Source organism: Zingiber officinale, chromosome 9B, assembly GCF_018446385.1.
Source record: "Zingiber officinale cultivar Zhangliang chromosome 9B, Zo_v1.1, whole genome shotgun sequence".
Taxonomy (NCBI): Eukaryota; Viridiplantae; Streptophyta; class Magnoliopsida; order Zingiberales; family Zingiberaceae; genus Zingiber; species Zingiber officinale.
This window is the reverse complement of record NC_056003.1, coordinates 104,717,663-104,734,504: the sequence shown is the minus strand read 5'-3', so window position 1 is coordinate 104,734,504 and position 16,842 is coordinate 104,717,663. Positions and strand designations below refer to the sequence as shown.

Sequence of the window (16,842 nt, the reverse complement as noted above, 5' to 3'; positions counted from 1 at the left end):
AACAACCCCAAAACATATAGTAAAGCATACTTACAACCCTTGATGTGAGAAGAAGGGGAAGAAGAGATGCTTGCCGAGGTTTCCAATGTCTTAGGGATGCCTCCTTGCTTTGGAGATGGATGGAACGTCAAGGGATGACGGTGGATAAAGCTCTAGGGTTTTCCCCAAAGGGGAGAACCCTTTCCCGATGAGAGGGACGAAGTCCCGAACCAAAGATGATCCCAAGAATAAGGTTTTTGACCCTTTTATAAGCTAGGGTATGGGCGCCGCACGGCCCGTGCCACGACCGTGCGAGATCCACATGGCCAACTGCATCCTCCCTTTAGGTTGAGTGGCACGACTGTGCGAGATATGCACGGTCGTGCCTTCTTTTGTCTCTAGCCATGCTGCACGGGCGTGCTAATTGGCACGATCATGTGGATCTGGGGCACTGCTCCTGGGACACGGCCGTGCTGGATTGCACATCCGTGCATTGCTTGGCTAGTGTCATGGGGGGCACGACCGTGCAGGATTGTACGGCCATGCAAGGATCCGCCTCTGTTTGGATGCATGACTGTGCAAGAGTTGCACGCCCGTGCACTGCTCTTCTTCTGTTTGGCCACACGGTTGTGCGAGGTTGCACGGTCGTGTTCTCTGCCTCGTTCCGGTGCGTTGACAAATGTTATTTTTGCTCCGAAAGTTGTCCCTATCAACACAAAACCAAACAAAGAGCAGATCTCCGAACAAAAGAGTATTTATGATGAGTATATGATAAAAGAGACGATCATGCAAAGAATATATACATATAAATTAAGTGAATGTGCGTTAAAACATGCATAAATGATCATAATATTTATGCACATCACACCCCCAGACTTGAACCTTTGCTCGTCCTCAAGCAAAACTCGCAATCTAGATTTATGTGTATAAATGACATGTAATAATCCCTAATGAATCAATATAAACCTATCATATAGTTTCATTGATGAGCATGATACAAAAATTATTTGAGTGTGACCTAAGTAGAAGTTCTCCGTGCTTAGTGTGATAAGTGGCTTAACTTTCTCAAGTGTCAATCTCTAAGTCTAGTCAATTTTTCATTTAACCGTGTTCTTTATACTTCCGGCGATAGGTACTTACCTGCCACACGCAAGGTTCGTTCCCCTAAAAAATGTTATGCATTGCTTGCACAAGGTCTCAAAGGAATACTCAGTATCAAGAGAAACATAACATTCATTTCCTCAGTAACCTAACTCGGTCTCAAAGGGGTGAATTGCTAGTTTCCACTCACGATAACTATTTTTTCCTTCTTTTCTTTTATGTTTGCAAAGTATCAAACTTGAATAAACATTCATTTGGGGGGGGGGGGGGGGGGGGGGTTTTTTTTTCCAAATGAGCTTACATAATCTGAGTTTATCCAGTAACCAAAATATAGTTGAGAGGTCACCATAGAAACAAGAGTACTAGTCCGGTTCTATGAATCATGACTATTTTCATAAATATCTACCATCAAAGTCAAGCATAATGTGAAGAGATCCTAAAACTAGGCCAACATTCAAATTCTTCTAGTAATAACAATGCTCACTTCATACTACTGTGGATAGAAAAATAAAGATAAATAAGCATACTAGCATACCAAATCACATAACATAAATATCTAGATGAAATGTGCTAGTATTTTGTATTAAGGAACAAATAATCATAATGTGATGAATGATGCAACTAGGAAAAATTTATTATGCAAAAGAAATAAGAAAAAACTAAACTAAACCAAATGCATCTAATGCATCCCCCCAAACTTAAACTTTTCATTGCCCCAATGAAAACTAAAAACAATGTGGAGGATATTAAAAGTAAGAGAAGTTACCAAATAATGCGTGTCAAATGCCCATGTCATTAACTTCTCCATCATGTAATTGCACTCCTCCTAATCTTTGAGTCATATAAAAGAAAATTGACAACAAAAATTAAGTAGAGCATACATGCTTATTGTAAGGAAAAAAATGAAACTAGAAAGGAACTAAAAACATAAATGCAAACAAGATTGAACTTGGGTTGCCTCCCAAGAAGCACTTGTTTAAGGTCATTAGCTCGACCACCTCATTAGATTCATCTAAATCTCGCTCATAGAGGGTTAAGATATTTCATCACCCTCTTACCAATGACTCTTATTATGGAGGGAGCCTTTGTTGGTGCAACGGAGGCCGACAAGAGGGGGGGGTGAATTGCCTGAAACAATAAAGTTATCCTCCTCGTGCTTTCAACTCAAAAATGTAATAGTAAAATAATAACAGATAAATTAACAAAAATGAAAAAGGGACTCAGCTATTTACTTGGTTACAACAAAGAAAATTGTTAATCCAAGGCAGTAAGAAAAAGCGCACTGAAGAATCTCCTTCTCTGAAGGCGGAGAAGTCTTTTATACTTTGGAAGTTTAGAACTATTGCTAGGAAAGACTACACAGTTGATTGCTTGAGTTGTTCTCTATTTCCTAGCTCCATGGGCCTTTATATAGCTCCTGGAAAGTCTATCCTGAGGGTCCAAGGCGCCTCCAACAAGGTTCAAGGCGCCTCCAACTCGGTGTAGCGGATAGAACTCTATCCGCTGTGAACGATCAAATTTGACCAGGCTGAAGGCGCCTCAAAGCAAGTCTGAGGCGCCTCAGACTGAGGCTCAAGGCGCCTTCAACATTGGTTGAAGGCGCCTCGAGCAGTCTTCTCAGCTCCGTTTCTTCTTTGCTTTGACTTCCGAGGCTCCGTTTGTTTGGGTGATTGCGGCCAATCGAAATAGGGCTCACCCGAACCCAATTTTCGGCCTTCTCCTCAAGCAGCCTTCCTCCCCGGCTTAACATCCCTCGAACGTCGCGCACGTTCTTCTCGCCCACCGGTGTACTCTTCCGCAGCTCTCTCGTCCTTCGGACGCACCGAGCCCGTCGGCTCCCTTCCCGTGCCGTCCTTCTCGCTAGCCGCGTCTTCCGCTCGACATTCTGCGCTCCTAAGCTCCTGCACACTCAGACACAGGGATTAAACACAAAGCAGGACCTAACCAACTTGGTTGATCACATCAAAACACCACGGGGTCCAATAATCTCCCCTTTTTTGATGTGCATCAATCCAAGTTCAAGTTAGGGTTAAAATAGACAAGTAGTAATTTTTAAATAAAATTACTAAACTAACATGTTAAGCATTAGTTTACAATAAATAAAATTGCAACTACTTAATTAAGAGTTAACCAGAATTTTTCAAAAATATTTTTTAATTTAAAAAAATTCTCTCCCCCTAAACTTGTACTTCTCTCTCCCCCTTTGATCACAGTAAAAACGGGGTAATAATAAGAGAATATGATTTTAATAAAATATTTAGCAAATTTTAAGTTAGAAAAATTTCTGAGCAAGATGAATTTTTCAAAAAATATCTAAGCAAAAATGAATTTTTAGAATTTTTTAAAAAAATTCTAAGTAAACTGTATTTTTAGAATTTTTTAAAATAATTAATTTTTAGAAATTTTAAAAAATTTCTAAGTAAACCAAATTTTTAGAATTTTTCAAAATAATTTCTAAGTAAAAAATTTTAGAATTTTCAAAAATGTTTGAAAAACTTTCAAAGCACTATTTAATTATAGTTTAATGTTTTTTCAGAAAGTTAATTAAATATTTTATTTCAATATTTCAACTTCTAGGTCGTGGCGAGGCACTAGACCTTCTTGGTTATTGGAGCAACAACCACTTTCTTAGACAAAGCTTCATAAAGAAATTTTAACGTTTAATTTTTCTTCTGAAAGCCCCAAATTTTTTTTTAATCTAGCAAAGATTTTGGAATCCAGTATAGATTCCTTCCTACTGGGTTATTCAAAAATTTAGGGGGTATATAATTTCTGGGGACTTTCCTAAGTTGTCCCTGATGTTTTCTAATATACCAATTTAATTTTCCTTAAATTCTCAATTTTGATTTTGGAAATTTATTTAAGCATGCATCTTTATTCTTCAATTTCTCAATTTCAACTTTTAGTTTTTCATTTTCTAATTTTAGATTATCATACATTTCTAGTGGACATGCTTTGGCTAGGTTTAATTTCAATTCGACATTTTATTTTTCTAATTTGAATAAATCTTTAGAAAGAGATTTAATAAATTGAAAGGATTGAGTCGGGGTTAGATTACCTACCTTACTTACCTGACTCGGTGATTCTCCCCCTTCATCGTTGCTTTCTTCTTCTGATGATCCTCCCCCTTCATCTATGCTCATCTCTGAGCTTGAGTCATCTACGGGAAGATGGTTGGCCATCAGCGCTATTTCGGAGAAGGCTTCGATGTTTGATTCGGAAGAAGACGAATTTGACCAAGTTGCCTTCAGATTTTTGTGCTTGGAAGATTCTGGTTTCTTGTATTTTATCTTTTCCTTCTCTTTCTCCTTTTTCTTTAATTTTGGGCAGTCATCCTTGATGTGCCCTTCTTCGTTGCAGTTGTAGCAACGAACCATTCTTCTCTTTCGCTCATGCCTCTGTGTCTGTGATCTAAATTTATTAGAATTGAAAAACTTATTGAAACATTTTACCAGTAGTGCCGCTTCCGATTGGTTGATCGAGGCTTCGGAGTCAGAATCATTTGTTCTTGCCTTTAAGACAATGTTCTGACTTATTTTTTCTACTCCATTGGGCTCTGTAACTCGAGATCCGTGAAGTCCAAAAGTAAAAAACAAATTTTCTAAAGTACTTACCTCGAAGTCCTTAGAGATGAAGTATGCATCTACTAAGGATGCCCATTCTGGAGTTCTGGGAAGGAGTTGAGCGTGTACCGGATCGAGTCCCGGTTCGTTACTTCTTCTCCAAGGTTGCTTAATTGAGTGATTAGCTCCTTAATCCTTGCTTAGAGTTGCGCTACCTTCTCGCCTTGGTTCATCCGAAGGTTCGTTAACTGGGTCCGGAGGATGTCGCGCCTCGCTAGCTTAGCTTCCGAGGTACCTTCATGAAGCTCCAGGAACTTTTCCCCAGAGGTCTTTCGCAGAGTCGTAGCTTCCGATCCAACTTACCTCTTGTGGTGGCAGCACGCTAAGCAGGTGGAACTCTGCCTTTCCGTTGGCGACAAATTCGGCTTGCTCCTTCTTGCTCCACTGATGCTCTTCTTTGTCTTTCGGAACTTCAAAACCATATTTCATAGTTAGTAAAATATCGAAGTCAGTTTTAAAGAATACCTCCATCCGACGTTTCCACGTCATGAAGTCTCCGTCGAACTTCGGGGGATGAATATTCACTCCGGCTATCGTCTTGATCGTTGTGCTTCAGTCGACGGTTAGTCCTTCTGAGGTGGTCTGACTCTGATACCAATTGTTGGTACAACGGAGGTCGGCAAGAGGGGGGTGAATTGCCTGAAACAATAAAGTATACCCTCCTCGTGCTTTCAACTCAAAAATGCAATAGTAAAATAATAACAGATAAATTAACAGAAACGAAAAAGGGACTCAGCTATTTACTTGGTTACAACCAAGAAGGTTGTTAATCCAAGGCAGTAAGAAAAAACGCACTGAAGAATCTCCTTCTTTGAAGGCGGAGAAGCTTTTTACACTTTGGAAGCTTAGAACTATTGGTAGGAAAGACTACACAGTTGATTGCTTGAGTTGTTCTCTATTTCCTAACTCCAAGGGCCTTTATATAGCTCCTGGAAAGTCTATCCCGAGGGTACAAGGTGCCTCCAACAAGGTTCAAGGCGCCTCCAACTCGGTGTAGCGGATAGAACTCTGTCCGCTGCTAACGGTCAAATTTGACCAGGATGAAGGCGCCTCAAAGCAAGTCTGAGGCACCTCAGTTCTTAAGGCGCCTTCAACATTGGTTGAAGGCACCTCGAGCAGTCTTCTCAGCTTCGTTTCTTCTTTGCTTTGACTTCCGAGGCTCCGTTTGTTTAGGTGATTGCGGCCAACCGAAATAGGGCTCATCCGAACCCATTTTCTGGCCTTCTCCTCGAGCAGCCTTCTATAAGGGATCGGTGACCGGCTAGAAGGGGGGTTGGATAGCTAGGTCACCCCCAATTTCGATTCTTCTCTACAAGGTTAGTTACGCAAGCGGAATACGAAAACTAAAGCAATGAAAATAAACAAGTAAGAGCAAACGCTAACACAAATCCTTTACGTGATTCGGAGATTGTTTGCTCCTACTCCACGGCGTGTCCTTGAGGTGGACGAACCCTTGATCCTTCGGTGGATCAATCCCCGGTAATTTCCGGCTAGCTCTTACTCCTTCTCGGTGGAGTACAACCTCTCACAAAGCTCTCTTTCTCTTACAAGATGAAGACTTAGATTAGGAGGAAGAGAATGGCTTGGAAGCTTTGGACAATTGCTAAGGAGTTATTCAACAAACATGAGTAACCTCCTTCAAGCCCCAAAGCTTCCTATAAATAAGAGGAGAGAGTTGATCACAATATCAACTCATATCGACACCAGTCGACTGGTAAAACCATCAGTCGACTGGTGTTATCATTAGAGGTAGCCAACGGCTACTTCGCAGCACCAATAGTATGCCAACGGTCATTTACCAGTCGACTACTAAAACATGCAGTCGACTGCTAAAACATGCAGTCGACTGATCCACACTGACCGAACGAACAGAATCATTCTGTTCGCACCCAGTCGACTGCGCGGTCGACTGCACCAGTCGACTGCTAAAACATGCAGTCGACTGCTACAGTACTACTACAGAAACACTACAGTACTGCTACAGTACCCCTAAAACTAGGATTTTACTCCGAGTACAATTTCTCATACACTCGTACCCTCACCCTTACGACTCATTTGACGCTTCCTTTGCAGATTTAACCTCTTGTCTTCAAGCTTACTTCCTTTGGCTCTCGTCCCTCGAATGCATTCAAGCCCGTGGCTCGTCCCCAATGTCATCCTTCGCGTATGCCTCGAAGTCGCTTCCCTCGGCCCTTGTCCTCGCTGCCTTGTCCACGGTCCCTCGGATGCTTCATCCTTCACTGGACCCGAACCCATCAACCTGAGTCGCATGTGTATCCTGCAAACCTGCACAACTCAAATACACATATCAAATACAAGAGTGAACCTAACTTAAACTCTTTGACACATACATCAAAACTATGATCATACCGATCAAAACCTAGGTCGATTGCACCAACACCTTCCTCCCCGGCTTAACGTCACTCGAATGCCGCACACGTTCTTCTCGCTCACCGGTGTACTCTTCCGCAGCTCTCTCGTCCTTCGGACGCACCGAGCCCATCGGCTCCCTTCCCGTGTCGTCCTTCTCGCTAGCTGCGTCTTCCGCTCGACTTCCTGCGCTCCTAAGCTCCTGCACACTCAGACACAGGGATCAAACACAAAGCAGGACCTAACCAACTTGGTTGATCACATCAAAACACCACGGGGTCCAACAGCTTTCATCTCCATCTTCGTCTTCTTGGAAATTCTTTCAGGAGGTCGAAGACGGTTCAGATCGAGCTTCTAATTATAGGCCCCATGAAAATCTGCACACCCAAAAGAAAAACATACCTCTCCCAAGCATGCTATATTAGATAGAACTAGAACCTTATTAAGATGAACTGAGTATGTATCACAAATTGAATCACATCCAACGAAATTTACTATTGGTACATCTATGAAATTTTCCAAAGGATCACAAAGGATACTAACCTTGCTTTGCTGAGAGATACTTGAAAGTTCTAAACATGTGGATGTGACTTCTGAATCTTGTATTGGCTCTAGCTCTAGCTCAAGTAGTGGTGCCTCTAAAAGTGGTGATTCTTGGGACTTTGCTTCTATTGCACAAGTCTCTACACATTGGTCCACAACATGTTCAATCCTTGCAACTCTCATAATCTCAGAAGGTTGTATGGATAAAGGAGGTGGTTCTTGAGATGTTGCTTCCACAACATAACTCCCTATACTTCCTTTCATAACATCATCATCAACACAAGCATCAAAAAATAAACCATCATCAATATCCTCAGTGGGAGAATCATCTATAGGAGGATCACTAACTTCATTTGCAGTTTTAAGTTGATCTACCACATCACATTCATCATCTGAAAATTCAATTTCATCATAACACCCTATAAACCCAGAAGGTAAATTTGAAAACTTGTTATCCACTGCATTATCATCACAATCCTCATCTGAAGAGTCCTCATCTTCATATACATCCAGAAATCTACATTCAACCATATTAGTGTCACAGAATTTACCAAAGTCTTCATTTTCATTGACCTTCACTAGCCTTTGTGGAAAAGGTACCTTTAGTGAAGGTCTTGGGAAAGGTACTTCCTTTTTCTCATATTCCCTTTGAGCTTGCGGAGGAGGTCCAACTTGCTTATCTAGTGTAGGTGTGATCAATCGTTGAAGGAAAGGTACTTGTGGCATTTGGGAACTTCTTGGAGTAATGAAACTGAGTTCTTGAGGTCTTCTATTGTTCTTCTCCTCAATTCTAAACAAATCCTTCTTCAGTAGTTCTTCATGATTCTTGCCACTTCTCAACTTAAAATTATTACACTATTCACTAGACATTCTCTGTGTAGGAGGGGGATCTTGCTTGAACCATTTTGAAACAATGCTATCAATCTTTGCCCCCAAATGTTTGAACTCCTCATTCTGTGACTTGTGGATTTCAAAACTCTTAGATAGTTGAATTGTATTTTGTTTGACAGGCTCTCTCGTATATATGGCTTGTACTTCTTGAATTTCTGAGGGAGATTCTATCCAACCTTTGCTTAACCATTCATGGAGGTTCAATGCTACTTGATCAATTAATTAATATGCTTTATCTACACTCTTGTCCATAAAAGAACCTCCAGCTGATGAATCTAATAAAGACTTATCTGAGAAAGAAATTCCCCTATAGAATATGTGCAAGGTCAGTCATTTCTCTAAACCATGATGAGGGCACTGTCTTTGTAGACTCTTGAATCTATCTCATGCTTTAAATAATGATTCTCCATATGCCTAAGCAAAATTTGTGATGCAATTCCTCATATAAATTGTTCTATTTGGAGGAAAAAATGATTCAGAAATTACTTCTCCAATTGTTCTCAACTTGTGATGTTTTGAGGATAGAGAGAATATAACCAAGTCCTTGCTTTATCCTTGATACTAAAAGGAAATGCCATCAACTAAACTGCATCTGCTGACACTCCTTCACAATTCACCATATCACAAAGCTCTAGAAATGTCTCAAGGTGCAGATACGGACTTTCTAATACTTCTCCCCCCAATTTGTGACCTTGTATCATGAAAATTAACTCTGGGTCTAGTTGAAAATTTTCTGCTTCAATATGAGGCAGCATAATGTGAGACATAAATCTTACAGAAATAGGTGCCAAGAAATTTCTTAAGGGCCTTGATCCGGTGGTAAGAACGGGGGACCCCCTTTTTGGGGAAGTCAACGCCACGGGGAGGTCAAAGTATCCGACGTCTGACCGGAGAAGCGGAGACCGATCGGCCGAATGGGGTCACAGCTGAACCAAAGACGACCCGACGAGACTAGGGGTTCCGACGCTCGTTGAACAGAGGCATATGGTCGAGTGGACCCTCATGGGCGGAGGGTCAAAGACACGTGGAGGTCAACCCCAAGTTCGCGCCGAACGGAAGCATGCCGAGCCGACCTGACATTCGGCCAGGAGCTTCCTGGGCCGGACAGAAGACAACCCGACCATGGGCGGGTTTCCGACGCTCATAGTGAAAAGGGTAACCTGGCCGAGCGGATAGCCCGCTCGACCGAAGCATAAAGCATCGTTGCTGTAGAACACTCTCAGCCGAGCGGCTGGCCGCTCGGCGCGGGAACAGAAGAGACAAGGACAAAGGAAACATCGGGGGAACATCTCCTGACAGCGGGTATGTTCAACGACCAGGCCATACGCAAGATCTTACAACAGAGGATCCTGCTGTCCCATCAAAGAGGTGATCAGACTGTATAGTATGGTGTCAGGCATGTTCCTCTGACAAGCCCATGCTAAGGTATGGTACCAGGACACGTGTACGCCTCGGTAGGTGTGCCCGAGCCTCCCCACAGCTCTATATAAGAGCCTTCATACTTCGCCGGAGGTATGCGTTCTTAGATATTCGAAGCCACCTCTTTGTTGCCCACTTGCCTGACTTGAGCGTCAGAGGGTCGTCGCCGGGAACCCCTTCCCGGCCCGACTACTTTGCAGGTTCGCCGGAGCGCCGTCCGACCGGCCGAAGATCTACGTCAGCGACAAGGAGAGCACCACGTGCCCAGCGTCCGTTGATTCAGCGATTCGGACAGGATCAATTTGGCGCCGTATGTGGGAACGCACCTGCATCCGAGCGGAAGCAATGGACGAAGCTGGACGACTGCATACGGTGATACTCTCCACGGAGGAGCTAGACGCTCTGATCGAGGCAAGAGCGGTTAAACTTGTGGAGCAATAGAAACAGAAGGCGCAAGCCGAGCGGATGGAGCAACAAGCGACGTCAGAGTCAAGAGGCCGAGCGGAAGCCGAGTTTCAACCGGAGAACATCTCACCAAGGGCCCGAGCGGAAGCCGAGTTTCAACCGGAGAACATCTCACCAAGGGACCGAGATAACGATCCGATCGGCATTCAAGGGGAAAGAGGATGGCCGAGCGAACCACTTCCAGCCGTACCGAGCTAGGTAAAAGGTGCGCCGATGTAATTCATTTTATGTAAGTCTTGGTCGCCTGTGTCCTTTTAATGCAGGAGGCAAAGTGATAAAACGCATTTTGGAATTATTGGCCGAACGGCCAACTACACGAAGAACACGTGCCGCTCGGACCGTGTTGAAATTAGCCTTGGAAGATCGTCGAGCTCCGACGTTAAATATCGAGAGACGAGCCGGCGTCTATAAATCATCCGAGCGGAAGATCGTCGAGCTCCGACGTTAAATATCGAGAGATGAGCCGACGTCTATAAATCATCCGAGCAGAAGGCCGTCGAGCTCCGACGTTAAATATCGGAAGACGAGCCGGCGTCTATAAATCATCTGAGCGGAAGACCGTCGAGCTCCGACGTTAAATATCGAGAGACGAGCCGGCGTCTATAAACCCCCGAGTGGAAGACCGTCGAGCTCCGACGTTAAATATCGAGAGACGAGCCGACGTCTATAAATCATCCGAGCGGAAGACCGTCGAGCTCCGACGTTAAATATCGAGAGACGAGCCGGCGTCTATAAATCATCCGAGCGGAAGACCGTCGAGCTCCGACGTTAAATATAGAGACGAGCCGGCGTCTATAAATCATCCGAAGGAAGACCGTCGAGCTCCGACGTTAAATATCGAGAGACGAGCCGACGTTTATAAACCCCGCGGAGACCGTCGAGCTCGACGTTAAATATCGAGAGACGAGCGGGCGTCTAAATCATCCAGCGGAAGACCGCCGAGCTCCGGCGTTAAATATCGAGAGACGAGCCGCCGTCTATAAATCATCCGCGGAAGACCGTCGAGCCCGACGTTAAATATCGAGAGACGAGCCGGTATAAATCATCCGAGCGGAAGACCGCCGAGCTCCGAGCGTTAAATATCGAGAGACGAGCCGGTGTCTATAAATCATCCGAGCGGAAGACCGCCGAGCTCCGGCATTAAATATCGAGAGACGAGTCGACGTCTATAAATCATCCGAGCGGAAGACCGTCGAGCCCGACGTTAAATATCGAGAGACGAGCCATGCCTATAAATCATCCGAGCGGAAGACCGCCAAGCTCGGCGTTAAATATCGAGAGACGAGCGCGTCTATAAATCATCCGAGTGGAAGACCGCCGAGCTCCGACGTTAAATATCGAGAGACGAGCCGTCTATAAACCCTCCAAGTGGAAGACCGTCGAGCTCCGACGTTAAATATCGAGAGACGAGCCGGCGTCTATAAACCCTCCGAGCGGAAGACCGTCGAGCTCTGACGTTAAAAATCGAGAGACGAGCCGGCGTCTATAAACCCTCCGAGCGGAAGACCGTCGAGCTCCGACGTTAAAAATCGAGAGACGAGCCGGCGTCTATAAACCCTCCGAGCGGAAGACCGTCGAGCTCCGACGTTAAAAATCGAAAGACGAGCCGGCGTCTATAAACCCTCCGAGCGGAAGACCGTCGAGCTCCGACGTTAAAAATCGAGAGACGAGCCGGCGTCTATAAACCCTCCGAGCGGAAGACCGTCGAGCTCCGACGTTAAAAATCGAAAGACGAGCCGGCGTCTATAAACCCTCCGAGCGGAAGACCGTCGAGCTCCGACGTTAAAAATCGAGAGACGAGCCGACGTCTATAAACCCTCCGAGCGGAAAAAGGTGATCAAGGGGACTCGTACTCGCCGTCAATATCGTTCGACCACCTACGTGTTCTGCTCGGCCCAGTACCCAAAGATACATCACCAACATCCAGTGAATAACCTCTTCTGTCGAAGCAGAATATATTCGTCCGAGCAGATGGTATTTTCATGGCGCTGCTCGGCCGAACTGATGGTCCAGTCAGTCAGACTAATCGCCTCCTTCGACTAGACTTGAAGGGGAGGCAAGTGATCCGGTGGTAAGAACTGGGGACCCCCTTTTTTGGGGAAGTCAACGCCACGGGGAGGTCAAAGTATCCGACGTCCGACCGGAGAAGCGGAGACCGGTCGGCCGAACGGGGTCACAACTGAACCAAAGACGACCCGACGGGACTAGGGGTTTCGACGCTCGTTGAACAGAGGCATATGGCCGAGCGGACCCTCATGGGCGGAGGGTCAAAGACACGTGGAGGTCAACCCCAAGTTCGCGCCGAACGGAAGCATGCCGAGCCAACCTGACATTCGGCCAGGAGCTTCCCGGGCCGGACAGAAGACAACCCGACCATGGGCGGGTTTCCGACGCTCATAGTGAAAAGGGTCACCTGGCCGAGCGGATAGCCCGCTCGGCCGAAGCATAAAGCATCGTTGCTGTAGAACACTCTCAGCCGAGCACCCGGTCGGACCTATGCCTGCCGAGCGGCTGGCCGCTCGGCGCGGGAACAGAAGAGACAAGGACAAAGGAAACATCGGGGGAGCATCTCCTGACAGCGGGTATGTTCAACGACCAGGCCATACGCAAGATCTTACAACAGAGGATCCTGCTGTCCCATCAAAGAGGTGATCAGACTGTATAGTATGGTGTCAGGCATGTTCCTCTGACAAGCTCATGCTAAGGTATGGTACCAGGACACGTGTACACCTCGGTAGGTGTGCCCGAGCCTCCCCACAGCTCTATATAAGAGCCTTCATACTTCGCCGGAGGTATGCGTTCTTAGATATTCGAAGCCACTTCTTTGTTGCCCACTTGCCTGACTTGAGCGTCAGAGGATCGTCGCCACCTCCAGCCGAGATAACGATCCGATCGGCATTCAAGGGGAAAGAGGATGGCCGAGCGAACCACCTCCAGCCGTACCGAGCTAGGTGAAAGGTGCGCCGATGTAATTCATTTTATGTATGTCTTGGTCGCCTGTGTCCTTTTAATACAGGAGGCAAAGTGATAAAACGCATTTTGGAATTATTGGCCGAACGACCAACAACACGAAGACCACGTGCCGCTCGGACCGTGTTGAAATTAGCCTTGGAAGACCGTCGAGCTCCGACGTTAAATATCGAGAGACGAGCCGGCGTCTATAAATCATCCGAGCGGAAGACCGTCGAGCTCCGACGTTAAATATCGAGAGACGAGCCGGCATCTATAAATCATCCGAGCGGAAGACCGTCGAGCTCCGACGTTAAATATCGAGAGACGAGCCGGCGTCTATAAATCATCCGAGCAGAAGAACGTCGAGCTCCGACGTTAAATATCGAGAGACGAGCCGGCGTCTATAAATCATCTGAGCGGAAGACCGTCGAGCTCCGACATTAAATATCGAGAGACGAGTCGGCGTCTATCAATCATCCGAGCGAAAGATCGTCGAGCTCCGATGTTAAATATCGAGAGACGAGCCGGCGTCTATAAATCATCCGAGCGGAAGACCGTCAAGCTCCGACGTTAAATATCGAGAGACGAGCCGGCGTCTATAATTCATCCGAGTGGAAAACCGTCGAGCTCCGACGTTAAATATCGAGAGACGAGCCGACGTCTATAAACCCTCCGAGCGGAAGACCGTCGAGCTCCAACGTTAAATATTGAGAGACGAGCCGGCGTCTATAAACCCTCCGAGCGGAAGAACGTCGAGCTCCGACGTTAAATATCAAGAGGCGAGCCAACGTCTATTAACCCTCCGAGCGGAAGACCGTCGAGCTCCGACGTTAAATATCGAGAGACGAGCCGGCGTCTATAAACCCTCCGAGCGGAAGACCGTCGAGCTCCGACGTTAAAAATCGAGAGACTAGCCGGCGTCTATAAACCCTCCGAGCGGAAGACCGTCGAGCTCCGACGTTAAAAATCGAGAGACGAGCCGGCGTCTATAAACCCTCCGAGCGGAAGACCGTCGAGCTCCGACGTTAAAAATCGAGAGACGAGCCGGCGTCTATAAACCCTCCGAGCGGAAGACCGTCGAGCTCCGATGTTAAAATCGAGAGACGAGCCGGCGTCTACAAACCCTCCGAGCGGAAAAAGGCGATCAAGGGGACTCGTACTCGCCGTCAATATCGTTCGACCACCTACGTGTTCCGCTCGGCCCAGAACCCAAAGATACTTCTCCAACATCCAGTGAATAACCTCTTCTGTCGAAGCAAAATATATTCGTCCGAGCGGATGGTATTTTCATGGCGCTGCTCGGCCGAACTGATGGTCCAGTCAGTCAGACTAATCGCCTCCTTCGACTAGACTTAAAGGGGAGGCAAGTGATCCGGTGGTAAGAACGGGGGACCCCCTTTTTGGGGAAGTCAACGTCACGGGGAGGTCAAAGTATCCGACGTCCGACCGGAGAAGCGGAGACCGGTCGGCCGAACGGGGTCACAACTGAACCAAAGACGACCCGACGGGACTAGGGGTTCCGACGCTCGTTGAACAGAGGCATATGGCCGAGCGGACCCTCATGGGCGGAGGGTCAAAGACACGTGGAGGTCAACCCCAAGTTCGCGTCGAACGGAAGCATGCCGAGTCGACCTGACATTCGGCCAGGAGCTTCCCGGGCCGGACAGAAGACAACCCGACCATGGGCGGGTTTCCGACGCTCATAGTGAAAAGGGTCACCTGGCCGAGCGGATAGCCCGTTCGGCCGAAGTATAAAGCATCGTTGCTGTAGAACACTCTCAGCCGAGCACCCGATCGGACCGATACCTACGCCCGGTCGGACCTATGCCTGCCGAGCGGCTGGCCGCTCGGCGCGGGAACAGAAGAGACAAGGACAAAGGAAACATCGGGGGAACATCTCCTGACAGCGGGTATGTTCAACGACCAGGCCATACGCAAGATCTTACAACAGAGGATCCTGCTGTCCCATCAAAGAGGTGATCAGACTGTATAGTATGGTGTCAAGCATGTTCCTCTGACAAGCCCATGCTATGGTATGGTACCAGGACACGTGTATGCCTCGGTAGGTGTGCCCGAGCCTCCCCACAGCTCTATATAAGAGCCTTCATACTTCGCCGGAGGTATGCGTTCTTAGATATTCGAAGCCACCTCTTTGTTGCCCACTTGCCTGACTTGAGCGTCAGGGGGTCGTCGCCGGGAACCCCTTCCCGGCCCGACTTCTTTGCAGGTTCGCCGGAGCGCCGTCCGACCGGCCGAAGATCTACGTCAGCGACAAGGAGAGCACCACGTGCCCAGCGTCCGTTGATTCAGCGATTTTGACAGGATCAGGCCTGATTGACATGTTAGTGCTCAAAAAAAATTTTTTGAGTAAAAACAAAAATAAAGAATTAAAGATAAGAAATAAAATGCTATATGAAAAAAAACAAGAAATAAAATGCAGAATTTAAATTGATAGACAAGAAAGAAAATGCAATTTTTTTTTCTGAATTATGAAAATGGAAAAATAAAAGATAAAAATTATTCACAAGTTTAGATTAACTAAATTGCTAATCTACTAATGTTAATGGGGGCAGTCCCCGGCAACGGTGCCAAAGACTTGTTACGATTCCGTAAGTGCACTGATTCGTCGTTAGTAATATATAAGATTGTTGAACCACAGGGACTGTTGATTAGGCACTAAAGATGTCACAAAGTAAGTTATCTAGACGATCGAAAGTTGGCTTTGATGCTTACGAACTAACGAGTGTGCTTAAAGAGAGGGAAAGAAGGTTGAGACGAAGAGAGAGGAGAGAGAGAGAGAATTGATCTTGTAGGGAATGACCTTTGGGAGATGAATTCTAGGATTTCAGTTTCATTATAATGCTAGGAGATATTACATAGATTGCTTAGTTTCTACCCTCTATGTCCATGCTCTTGCAGGAAGTTAAATTGGTCAATATCCCTAAGTATCGAATATAGGTGATTCCTGTGAAATCCTGTAACAGTTAACCCCTGTCACGAGGGTGCCTCGGTAGATCATAGGAATACATGTCTAGTAAATAACAATAAGGATAAAGGTAGAGATTTGGTACGGTTTCCTACTTCCTTATGGAGGAATTGTCTCTCCTTTCACGAGAATGTCCTAGACGTCCGTGAACGAGTTACCCTAGTCACTAGGGCCCATCGGGTATACGATCTAGAGCACTCTTTCTACGAGAGTGGCAATTCCTAAGGGATTGTTTCTCCTTTTAAGGGAACGTCCTAGATGTCTCGAACTGGTTACCCCTGTCACTAGGGCACCTTGGTCAATACGCTCTAGGGCATCCCCTTTGCGTGATTAGCAATCCTCCATATCAATCAACAAAGCGTGCTAAGAAATATAAATTCATCAAGCATGAACAAGGTATTAACAAGTCATTGAATAGAAATATAGCGAATCTACATAGTTCTACATCTCCATCACATTACAAATACTTACTAATCCTAGAAGAGGATATCTACTCCATTGTGAGGGAAGAAC

The 16,842-nt window shown here is 46.1% G+C and overlaps 1 non-coding gene across 1 annotated transcript; it reads left to right on the top strand.

Annotated features, from left to right (window-relative positions):
* The first annotated feature begins 8,847 nt into the window (after positions 1–8,847).
* On the top strand, positions 8,848–8,953 carry LOC122025882. Its single transcript, XR_006123904.1, has one exon. It is a non-coding gene; the product is annotated as a small nucleolar RNA R71 (small nucleolar RNA).
* Positions 8,954–16,842: the final 7,889 nt, after the last annotated feature.